Raw genomic sequence first — 13875 nt, 5'->3', positions numbered from 1 at the left:
CCACCTACAAGTCTCAAATAGATGATCTTCCAACACGCATCCTGCAGGATCCCACATTTACTGACTTTGCGGAAATGTGGGACAATGTACCGCACAAAATTACTAGGCATGTGGCGACTCTGATTGAATGCAAGAAAGGTAAATTGCTTAGGGACGTTAAACAATATGAGGAAGGAAAAGCATACCCAATCAAGCCCACATGCTGTTTCAACACACGGAGAAGGCCAGACAGATATCCCAAAACCAACCTGTTGTCCACAACCGAACTAAGGCCTACGACAGAATTACAAGAGCCCACAAATGGACCCATCAATTGAGAGGTGGATAGACTCCTCATCACATCCAGCCCACTAGCAGGGAGTAGTTCCCAGATGAGAGTACATACTCCTCCTAGGGGACAGCCAAGACCAGAATCGCCTCTCCAAAATCAGCCAACACAGGGAGATCCAGATACCAGTGAATGTGACCATCACGACAACAATGAGGACAACAACAATACAAACCACAGGACACTGGACAGTACAATCAATCAAGGAGGGGTTTATCAGACCCCACCAATAAACGACCAGTCTCCCAACAACAACACAAGTGGCAATAACAATATTTTTTTATCTTCAGCAGGACTCACAACCAGAACCAGGACTTATACCAGGTTCAGACCTGTGGGTAATGAATGAAACTGGAACCACAGCACCAACAATATTGAGGGAAGGAGGGAGAACAACAATCACAGGGGAAGAAGGAGAGGGAACGGGATACAGTACTAGTATTACTGGGATGGACCACCTTGATCACCCTCCCCATTCACTGATACCAGCACCTGATAGCACTGACCTGAGGTCTCCAGCAGGGGTAGGTGACATCTTTAACCTCACCACACGAGTTTTCTCTGAAAGCCATCATAAGGTTCTGAAGAAAGGCTTTTCTTTCATCCCGGCGCAGAGAGCCAACATGGCGGATGTTATCCTGGACCTCAAGTGCTACCTGAGAAAGTTACAACTAAAATTAGATATACAACAGTATGAAGAGGAAGAAGATGAGGAAAGCTCTGAAGATAATGACAGACCCCTTACCATGAAGAGCCTGTACACTCCTACACTCTCCAACACACTGAGCCTCTTTGGAAGTACCTGCGAAAGAGATATCAGGAAACTCCTTTCTGATAAGCCCTCAGCAAAGTGGCACAACCTGAACAGGGAAGAAAGACAGGCTTGGAAGGAACAGAGTCAGGGCAAATCCCTATGAATCATAAAGGCTGACAAGGGATCCAGGACAGTAGTGATGAAGCAGGAGAGATATATCCAAACACTTGAAGCATCCCTCATGGATAACCAGTTCTACAAAAAGGTCAACATCAACCAGGTACACCAAAACTTTAACAAACTGACAACCTACTATTGGAACTGTACCTCAGGGATGAGATCTCTCAAGATGAAAAAGACTTCATGCAGGTCATGACACCCAGCCTTGGAAAATTTTTTGGAATCCCCAAGGTTCACAAGAACCCTGAAAATCCACCTTTCCGCCACGTGGTATTGAACCGAAGGACAAAAACAGAAAAGATTTCACAATACGTGGAACACATCCTTAACCCCATTGTACAGAACAGCAAATATTACACCAAGTACTCCTGGATTTTTCTAAATGACATCTCCAAACTAAGGCTGGATGGAGGGGAATATTTACTGGTCACCCTAGATGTAGAAGCACTCTGCACAAACATCCCCCACGCCAAATGACTGACTCTCACCAGACAGTACCTGAACAGGCACTCCAACCTAAGTGGGACTAAGATTAATACTGTATGAAGGTTAACAGAAGCAGTGTTAAGAAATAAATTCTTTCAATTCAATGGGAAGATTTACCACCAACAGAAAGGGGTAGCCATGGGGTCCAAAATGGCCCCGGCATATGCGAACTTGGTCCTCAGTGCCTGGGAAATGGATAAGGTTGAATCACTGCCCAGGTTCAACAACACCATAATGTACAGGCATTATATTGATGATGTCTTTTTTGTCTGGAAGGGGGTCAGACTTTCTCTGAGTAATTTTCTGGAAACCCTTTTCCAGAGTCTGGACTTCTTGACCCTCACGGTAGGACATATCGGAACCACCACTCAATTCCTGGATATCCACCTCACTATTGACCCGGAAAGTGGACAGTTTGACTCCAACATCTACCGCAAGTCCACTTTCCAGAATAACTATCTAGAGTTCAGCAGCCAGCATCCCCATTTCATGAAAAAGAATATTGTAAAAGGACAATATATCCGGTTATCCAGACTCATTTTTAGGGACGAGGTTTTCATCAAGGAAGGTTTTTACCTCAGAAACTTGTTCTTAGAAAGAAAATATCCAGAGTATTTAGTAGACAACCTGTTCCAAGAGATCATACAGCTCAGACACTCCAGGTACCCACCAATCCTGGAAAAGGGATTCACAGCAAGGGCACAGAAAGAACCGAACAGAAAGGACTGGGTGTCAAGTTTCCCCCTTCCAATTTCCACAGATATGTTTGGAATCAGAGGGGTCCTCACAAACAATTGGGACATCTTGGAAGGAGAAAAAGGTCTGACAAAGTTACTTGGGACATCCCCGAACTTCTGTTTCAAACGAACCTCTTCTTTTGGTGGTGCGTTCAAGAGGAATAAAAGCCCATCCCCACAGAGCGAAGTATTGACAGAACCTGGATTGTCTGACTGCAGCTAGTGTGTCGCCTGTGTACACATACGAAAAGGCAACAACGTCACCTTCCCGCACTGCAACAGAACTGTCAGTCTACATGACCCCTATGACTGCAACACAAAAAATGTAGTCTACTGTGCTTTCTGCGAACACTGTGGGAATTTCTATATCGGCAAAATGAACAGAAAGCTGAGTAGCCGTATTAAAGAACACACTGCAGCAATACACAAACTGGACAGTTTGAATGCCTTGGCTAAACACAGTGCTATTTGCCCAAACTTCACAGGATTCAAATTCACAGCGCTGGAAAAAATAACAGAATTTGTAGGGGACATGGACACATTCCTGCAAGTCTGGGAATTAAAATGGCAGATAGAACTGAGAGCTGATGTCTATCCAGGTCTCAACGAGACACTGAACATTAAATGTGCATTTAAATGGTATAGAGACTGAAATGTGATAGGGTTTGAAGAATTGTGCAAGAGGATTTAATGTGTTTATGGATTTACAACTGTGCAAGTGAATATAATGTTTCCTCTCTCTCTCTGACTTTTGCCTCCCCCCTACCCCCTACACACATGTTCCCAGCACCAGGCTAGTCCCCGCTGACCCCACCAACAACCCCCCAGTCTCACTTTTCGCGCAGCCATACAAGGGGTGATCCCATCCCCACTGACAGTCTTCTGGGACACTCTATTATTCATATTCTCCTACCCATCAAACCCCAGCTCCACACTCCTTGTCATGGGAGGCCCCCTAACAGCCCCCCCTCAAGTCCACACCGCATTCCTCCCACTCGCCCATCAGGTGGCATACCCACACATTTCTCTACACACACACACTGATACCCAGGCATAGTAAGACTCTCTACCTGACTCCGCCTCCTTTCTCCGTGCACTTCTTTACTTACCTTTGGAGGCAGGGTCTCATAAGCTACGTGATTATATTAGAATTATCACAGCATGACTCTCATCCTTCCCGGTTCCCCCATATTTTTAATAAAATATATATATATATTTTTTTTTGCACACAATCCCTTTTTGCACACAGTCCCCTTTTTTGCACACAATCCCTTTTTGCACACGATCCCTATTAGTATGCACACGTCCCCACAAGGCTAATACTGTCTGACCAATTTACCTTCTGTAACTGCGATTGTAATACTAATGAAAATGCACACAGCACACTGCCTGTTCACACTTTTCTATTGGAAAGGAACCTTTGTTAATTTAAATGGCCTGCTAGAACTAATGTATTTAAAGGAAGTGAAAATGGTTGCTCATAGTTATGAAACATGTCTTTCTGAGGAAGTCTTGATAATAAATAAGATGAAAGCGCTAAAGTACTACAAGAGTTGTTGGTGTGATTTACTATTTTTTGAATGCTGTTATTGTCACGAAGTTCATTTCTTAATTAAAATTTCTTCTCTTCGTTCATTATTTTTTGAGTGCGGTTAATTTTAGTTATATATCTATCTATATATATATATGGGTCACCTTTAAAATCTCAAAATCGCGTTTGCCCGAAACGGAATCCGACGGGACGAGAATACCGAAAACGCAGATGACCGAAAAGGACGGACTCGGTAAGTGTGCGATCGAGTGAGGGATTTAGTGTTAGGGAGCGGACAGGTAAGTGTGCGATAGTGAGGGACTGTGGGTTAGGGGTGAGGGACTGTGGGTTAGGGTGGGTTAAGTGAGTTAGGGTTAGGGTGCAGGTAGTGTGTGTGCGATGGTGAGGACTGTGGGTTAGGGACTCGGTAAGTGTGCGATCGAGTGAGGGATTTAGTGTTAGGGGCGGACAGGTAAGTGTGCGATAGTGAGGGACTGTGGGTTAGGTAGGTGAGTTAGGGTTAGGGTGCAGGTAGGGTGTGTGCTGGTGAGGGACTGTGGGTTAGGGGTGGGTTAAGTGAGTTAGGGTTAGGGACCTGGGGGTAGAGGTGTCGCGGGTAGTGTCGGACCTTAGGGTTAGGGTTTGGGTTAGGGATAGTGCATATGCTATGTAGTGTACTGTGTTGGTGTAATGGTTTTCGTGTTTTAGTGCTGCGTTTTATGTTTTCGTCTTTTCGCTTCAGGGGAGCAAACGCGGTTTCGAGGTTTTAAAGGTGATCCATATATATATACATATATAAATATATATATATATATAAATATATATATATATATATATATATATATATATATATATATATATATATATATATATATATATATATATATATATATATATATATATATATATATAAATATGTATTATATATATATATATATATATATATATATATATATATATATATATAGATATATGTGTGTGTGTATGTGTGTTTATAATATATTTGGTTGAGTGGGAGATGGAATGTGTGTGTCTCTGTTTCTGCATTTTTCTTCTACCTCCAGTATGCCGTATGCCCCAGATGATTCTGCCTTCAGAAGACTGCCTTCCAGGATAATTTGCAGAAAACACCAGGAATTATAATTATTCTTATTTAGAATATGCATGTTTGGTTAAGTGACTTGCTCTAAGTCACAAGTAAGGCAAATGGAGCTACAAAGAGTCAGACGTTGACCATTAACAATAAGAAGTAGCACATTAAACATTTAGATCCTCAGTATACTACACCAGCTGCCAGAACTTCGTTAACTTCTTCATGTTTATATAAGTCACTGAAGATAATAGTCAATCAACAATGGTAGTCACAAGAGATTCTTAGCTGTTCAGAAAATATATTTCAAGTTAATTAGCGTTATCTGGCACTTAAAGCTCTGAGCTATTATCAACATAGCAAAATCAGCTAACCTGAACCTTAGTGAGTTACTGCTCAGTGCTCGAAGCCTAAATAAAAAGCTACACTACCACCAAGCCCTCCTCACACTTGAGAATACAGACATCTGTGCAGCTAACAAGACATGGTTTAAAGCTGCAGACAGTACTCCAGCACTGCAAGCTTTTAGTGCCTTCCACACTTTTAGACCAGTAGCTACACAATCAAGAGCTAAAGGGGGAGGTGTCTCAATATGCATCAATAACAAGCATACTTCTATGGTTGTCAAGCAGGATAACATGCTGGATTTCCTCCACTTGCAGATCCCCATAGACCAAATCCTGTACCATATCATAGCCAGCTATAGGTCATCCCTCATGTTCCAAGAGATTCACAATGCATACTTGGACCTACTGGAGACACTTAACATACAACCTACCACCATACTCAAATGAGACTTTACCTCTCCATGGACTGGGAATCCTACATGGCTTCATATCTAAAGGTACAGAGATTCCTGGACTTTGTAAATATAAACACCTTTGACCAAATGGAGAACACACTCAATAAAGGCTCCAACATACTGGACCTTGTGCTTGCAAATATGGGAAAATGCTGCAGCCCCTCCCACTAATATCTTATCCTCCCTGGTAAGGTCAGACTGTCATAGAAACTATGAACAAGGACATAGGAGACCTCCAGACACTGGTCCATCCCATTTTTACTTTGTCAGAGGAAGGCTATGCTTACTGAATCTAGTGGACTTCTTTGAAAAAGTCACTAAGGCAATGGATGAGGTGAAAAATGGTACACACTGCCTACGTAGATTTGGCTAAACATTTGATACAATAGTCCACTCAGGCATTGTCAACAAACTTAACAGCACTAGGTATAAACTGTTAAGAACAAGCTGTAAAGCTAACTGGATCACCTATAGGACCCAGGAGGATAGAATCATTGAGACAACATCCAGAAAGAGGCCACACAGTTTGGGTTTTAAAAGGAGATCATGTCTCCTAAACCTGATAGACTTCTTTGATGCAGTCACCAAAGCCGTAGATGAGGGTAAGGTGGTTTACACAGCCTATCTAGATCTCGCCAAGGCATTTGACACCATCCCCACTTTGGAATTATAGATAAACTCACTAAACTAGGTATAAATCCCTATGCCATAAGATGAGTTGTCAACTGGCTTACTGACAGTACCACACTGTGAAAGTAGCAGACTCCAAATCAGACTTCAGACCAGTGACAAGTGGAGTACTACAGGGTTCAGTCCTGGGTCTTCTCCTGTTTGGTATCTATTTCTCTGAAGTACAGGCTAACACAGAAGGTCTTTGGCTAACAAAGTTCGCAGATGACTGCAGACTAGGAGCCATAATAGAAACTCCTAACAATGTTGACATCTTACAAAAGGGCCTCACTGAGACAGATGCCTGGTGTAAAAGCCATGGCCTCAAGCTCAATGCCAAAAAGGGCATTGTCATCCCCTTTGGTAAAAACTCAGTACCCATGAACTACTACATAGGCGGTAGTCTACTTAACACCGAAAGTGTGATGAGACCTTGGGACACAGTTGGACAGTAGTCTCTCCTTTGATACTCACATCACCACAGTGGTCAGAAAATCCTTCTATGTGGCACACCTCATCACAAAAGGTTTCTCATCCAGACAAAAAGAGGTCATTGTTCCCCTCTACTTACCACTCATTAGACCCATTATAGAGTACAATGCCCCTTTTGGTATGTACCTCAGAAGACATCTACAACAACTGAAATGGCCACAGAAATACCTCACAAAGAGGATTACTGGCCTCAAACAGATGCCCTATGCAAACCATCTCAAAAATACTCCAGCTTTACTCCGTCGCATATCACCTACTCAGAGACAATCTCTGCCTAACATACAAAGCTATGTCAAATCCAGACCTGTTGGACATGCTCCACTTAAAGAAATCCCAATTCCTCCAAGCTACACGCTCTAGGAACCTAAACCTTGTCACCACAATACACAGAACATGCTGGAGGGATAGATTCCTGTCCCAGAGACTTCCCATACTCTGGAACAGACTACCTATCTATGTTGAACAGAGCTCCTCATTAGCACTCTTCAAGAAAAATCTTGATGATTGGATGGGAAATAGGAAATTCACCCTGGGTATCACTTCTGTGGCTCTGCTTGACAGGGGCACAGGAAAATAATTTTCTTGGGTGTTGAAAGCCAAGGTACCTTTTTGGCTAGGCTTATATAGGCCCTAGGGCCAATAGCCTAGTACCTTCCTATGAACCTATGAACCTGTAATCACCAGTGAAGTCACTCAGGGCTCTGTGATAAGCCTACTCCTCTTTGGCATCTACTTCTCTGATGTACAAGCCAATGTCAAAGGCCTCTGGTTAACTAAGTTCACAGATAATTGCAAATTAGGAGAAGGCATTGAATTTCCCCAAGATGAGACCACCCTTCAGGAAAGTCTAACACAGAGAAATGTTTGGTACCAAAACAATGGCTTAAAATTCACTACCAAAAAATGCATTATAGTATCTTTTGGGAAGTTGGCTACCCCAGGTATCTACATCATCAAAGAGACACCTCTAAAACTTGATTCACTAGTCAGGGATCATGGAGTTCATATACACAGTAACCTATCCTTCGACCAACATGTGTCTAAAGTAGTAAGAAAATCCTTTTATGTTGCACAATTTATAGGTAAGGGCATGGCTTCTAGGTCCAGAGATGTCATCATACCAGTGTACTGAGCCCTCATCAGACAAATCACTGAGGGTATGTACCTGACCACACAAGTGCAGCAACTGGTACATCCACAAAGGTTCCTTACAAAAAGTATACAGGGAGTAAATGCAGTGTTCTACAATGATCACCTCAAAGTCCTGTCTTTTTACTCGGTATCATACAGACTTCTGAAAGATGATCTTTGCCTGGCATACAAGGTATCCCTGGATCCTATTTTGATGAACCTTTTGCAAACCAGCAAAACAAACAGGATCAGAACTACTAGATTAAAGGATCTACATTTTACTCGCCACATAAATAGGACATGTTAGAGAGACAGTTATGTTTCTCAGAGAATTCACATTTCCAGGAACAGGCTCAACATTCATGTGAAGCAGAGTTTCTCCTTGTCCATATTTAAGAGCAACTTGGACCGATGGATGGGTAATCAGAAATTTATGCCTGGTCTCGTACCTATGCCTCTGATGGGCAGAGGTAATCATTGAATAACCCACTATGTAAATCAAATTTGTAGTACGCATTTGCATTGCACGGTTAGGCTTACAAGGGCCCTAGTGGTTGCTAACCTAGTATACACCTATGAACCTGTTAAACTGCTTTTTGTTGTCAAAAGTTTAGGGTTTGAATCCTTCTACCTCAATTTGCGTACTATGCCTTTGAGCAAGTCACTCAGACAGTGTTCTTAGGTCATCTCTGAAAAGGAACACTTTGTACAATGAATTTACCTGGTTAGGAAGTAGAAATAAGAAAATTGCATTTAAAATTGTATTTAAAATGTAGGCCCTTGTCCTTTCATTATTTTGGCTTTGTTCATAACTCTGTGGCAAAGAAGATGACATGTACTTTTGTCCATTCTTCATAAAATATGCGTCTTTCTAGCAAAATATTGTGGATTGATTTTTTTAAATAAGGACAGGCATACATTTTGAACTTTGTATCCATTATAAAATGTTTGCTAATGCAAAACTTTTTATTCTAGCAACATTCTAATTAAACAACAGAAACATTTAAAATCTGTGCCTAATTTTGGTTCTTTGTCTCTAATTTCAGCTAAGCTGAAAGGGAGAGGGGTTTTGCAATGGATTCCACAGCAAACTGAGATGTATTTCTAGCCTATTCTTCTTCTTTTGGCTTTTTCCTGGTTAGGGGTCACCACAGCAGATCACCTGTCTGCTCATGACTGGCAGTGGAGTTTTATGGTGTTGAGTTGCCAGCCCAGCACCCAACCTTCCACAGAAGGCACACACAAACACACTCACAACTAGGGCCAATTTACAGTGTCCAATCCACCTATAGCATGTTTTTGGGATGTGGGAGGAAACCGGAGCACCTGGCGTAAACCCACGCGACCACAGGGAAGACATGCAGACTCCGCACAGAAGGCACCCCAGCTGAGGAATGAACCAGAGAATCTCTTGCTGTGAGGCAGCAATGCTAACCGCTGCACCACCACAGCCACCCTTGTATTTCTAACCTATTATTTAAGAATATATTTATTCAGTTATTCTCAACCAGAGATTTGAGGTGCATAGTCATAAACATTGGTTGTAATTGATGGTGTTTTGTCTGTTAATACTTGGTTCCTGCAGCCCACATGAGTTATGTTGTAAAACAAGAATGTCATCACATGAGCCATGTTCTTTCGGTGCTACCTTGGTTTTCTTCTTTTGTTGACTGTTGACAGTGTGTTCATTGTTTATGAATAAAAATAATAGCATGAAGTCTGTTAATTTATTTCTATTGTTTTAACTGTGAATACATTTTAATTAACCTTGTTTTTTCAGGTGCACAGGTATGAAATGCACTTTGTTGGGTGACAACAGTTTATCTGGTACTTATTTGAGATGAATAAGGCCAAGATATATTTCTGTATCCAGAGGACTATTCCAAACTGTTAGCAAATGCATTGCTCATTTGTCTTTTGAATCTTTGCTTCGCTATATGCTGTCTGATAGTGAGTTGTAATTTAATGAGTTGCAAGATTTATTTTCAATAAATGTGAGTTTCAAGGGAAGAGAAGTTTAATGTGGCTCGTGCTAAGTATGTTTGCAGTATGAGACTTTTCTTCTGTTTATTAAATGGCTGTCAGTGTTTTTTTCCTGTAAAATTTGAAATGACAGTTTTAAATTAATTCTAAATCCCTGTGTTCATTTTAAAAGTAAAAATAAAAAAATAATAATATGTGCATTAACAGGTTTGAGCAGTGTTTTATAGACTGGACATTAGTTAACTGCCCCAAACAAAACTATCAGACAGGATGCCTTCCTGATGGTCTTAGTGACCATCTCCCCACTTTTCTCCTGCGGAAACATGCCAATATAGCCAAGCCCATTGTTTTTAGACAAGTCAGAGACGATCGCAAACTAAATATGCAAGAACTAAACAGTATTCTAAAACATAGTAACTGGAAACCACTACTAACCCTAAATCTAGACCAAGCTATTCACTACTTCAACAATATTCCCATCAATATCCTTGCTAGACTCGCACCAATTAGGAAAATAAGAGCCAAGGCAAATTATGCACCATGACTAATTAGGGAAACTAGACCCCTTCTAAAGTCAAGGGATAAGGCTTGGAAAATTTGGAAGAAATACAATACTAACTTAGTCAAAGTTACCTACAACTTAGAAATCAGACCAAGAGACAAACTAAACTCAACAGGCAAAATTACTTCCTCAATATTCAAAACAAACATTCAAAAGATCCCCAAAAGTTTTGGCATGCCATTAACTCTCTCCTAAAACCAGGCAAAACTACCATTCCCACTCCAAACTCCGTGAATGACAACAAGGACATTACCTCCCAATTCAATCACCACTTCACACAATCCTTCTTAACACTATCCTCCCAACTATCCAAAAACAGCCCTACATATAACCTAACCAACTGCCCTGACAACATCCCATCCTTTATGGTCTCACCCATTCACACCTCAAAAATTAAAAAAACACCTCCTAAAACTGAAACCTACCATCCTTGCCACTGACAATCTACCAGCCAACTTCCTTAAAATAACTGCTGAATCCTTATCCTACCCTATTTCTATTCTTATCAATCACTCCATACAAGAAGCATATGTCTCACAGCTATGGAAGGCATCATACATTATTCCACTACATAAAGGTGGAAACTCCTACGAATACTGAAATTATCACCCATTGCCATTCTATCCCCCTTATCTAAAATACTACGGAAATGTATACATTCTTAGGTAACACAATTCCTTAACTCATGCCATCTCCTCTCCACCACAAAGCATGGCTTCCGACAACACCATAGCACAACCACCGCTCTGCTCTGTTTCACCAATCTGACAAACCAACATAGAAATAATAATAACTTTGTATCTGCAATATTTCTAGACCTCTCCAGAGCATTTGACATGGTTTCACATTCCTTACTACTAAACACCCTGACATCCCTATCCTTTGCCCCTTGCGCTATAGCCTGGTTTAAAAGCTATCTGTCAAATAGGCAACAATCTATCCAATGGAAAAATGTACTATCCCCCTTACTCCCAACTACCATAGGTGTAGCACAAGGCTCCATATTAGACCCACTTCTTTTCTCCATATTTACCAATAATAACCATAGCACCACACAGCATGCTTCACTTATATAATGTGCTGACAATTCAACTCTTATCTGTTCAGCTCCATCACTTCCCGCCATACAACAACTCACCCAGGAATCCTTGAGCTCTGTGGAAAGTTGGATCACTCTGATCCAACTTATCCTAAACCCTAATAAAACCAAATTACTACTTTTCACCCCCAACAAAACCATTTCCTCCCCTCTATCCTTCACTATCTCCTCCAAAAATGGCACTATTATCTCTCCCTCTGACCATACCAAACTCCTAGGCATTGAAATTGATAAAAATCTACACTTCCATGTCCACATTCCACAAACTATCAAAAAAGTCCATGAAAAAATGGGAACACTATATAGGCACAGGAAATCCCTCTCAAAACAAGCACGGATTACGCTAGTCCAAACTCACCTCTTGTCTACCTTTATGTATGCTGCTCCAATTCTTACCCAGCTTAGAAAATTACCTTGCCAGACACAAATCATGTTGTAATAAAATTGCCAATTTGCAAACAACTCCACCTTTAGAACCCACCATTCCTAGGCTCTAACGGAACTGCAATGGCTGAAACTTCCCCAGCTACTAACCTAGCACCAATTAGTCATTGCCTACAATATGGTAACACATCCAGAAAAAAAAAAACCTGCACTAGGCCAACTTCTCACCCACTATAATAGAAATCATCATCTCTGATCTTCCGGCAAACCCTTCCTCTGTATCTGTAGGGCTAATAATACTGCAGAAAAAGCACTGTTCTCCTACTCCATAGCTAGAACCTGGAATAATCTTCCTCCTGCTCTGATTTCTGTCCCCATCTCTTCTCACTTTAAAAACTCACTTATAACACACTTAAAGAATACGTAGCTATGCCCATGTATTACATAAGTCCTCAAATTATTCCACTTATATATATCACTTCCTAATATACCTTCTGTAATATATATTACAGTCTAGGTCTTCTCCTAATGCTGATTGAATTTGTATACTTATTCTATTATTAACCATGTGTAACAATTTTTTCCTGTATATATATATATATATATATATATATATATATATATATATATATATATATATATATATATCTTCCATGGTGGTGGTGAGATGCTGTCCAGTTCGATTCTCAGCTAGAGTGTCTTCTGCATGGAGACATGCGTGAATGGGTGTACCTTTGTTGATGGTTGTGCATCAGGGATGGTAACTCTGCATGTAAAAATCAACTACCAATCATTAGTGGACCAGAGTTCTGCAATGGCGACCCCTAACTGGGAAAAGCTGAAAGACGGAACATATATCTATATACATATATATATATATATATATATATATATATATATATATATATATATATATATATATATATATATACATGTATATAGGTCTTGTTATGTCTTCTGCTGTATACTGTATTTTAACATATTGTGTAACATTTTACTTCCTGTGGAGCTTTTCTCCCCAGGCCTCCACTGAAAGTGGACCTGTGTCCAGTCGGACCATCCCAGTTAACAAATGTAAAATAAATAAATAAAATGAAATTGAGGAGAGACAGCCAAGTAATGCGGTACTAGTATGGTGGAGGGTAGTCTATTAACCTGCCTACGGCCCCATTCAACCATGATCTGGCCCTGAGTACCAGCATTTGGAGAAGGACTTATGCTTCTAATAGTGGATCCTGGAGATTACAACAAAATAAAGAAGTTATGGAAATTGAATGGAGACAGAAGGAGAGTGCAGAAACATGGCAAAAAAGACCTGTGGTGAGTATTAAAACTAAAAATGTGCAGCAGACATACAGGTACTTTATACTGGATAATGTTATTATGCCCTTAGTCTTCAGTGTAACAAATATTAGGGAACTGATTAACATAGGCAACAAACCCTTTTATGAAGTTACATTTAAAACATTTGCTTTGAGTGAAAGTTTTTTTACTGAATGTGAGAAGAAAAGAAATGATCATTTTTAGAAAAACTTTGATGTTCTAATTTTAAATTTATAGTTAAAAATTAAAATGGCAGTGTGACAGACCCTCTTTACCCCAGGCCAACAATCAAGGAGCCTCAATCTTCACCACTGGTGAGAGGCA

This window comes from Protopterus annectens, chromosome 2.part2, assembly GCF_019279795.1.
Source record: "Protopterus annectens isolate FY-2018-M chromosome 2.part2, PAN1.0, whole genome shotgun sequence".
NCBI lineage: Eukaryota > Metazoa > Chordata > Ceratodontiformes > Protopteridae > Protopterus > Protopterus annectens.
This window is presented reverse-complemented; position numbering follows the sequence as displayed.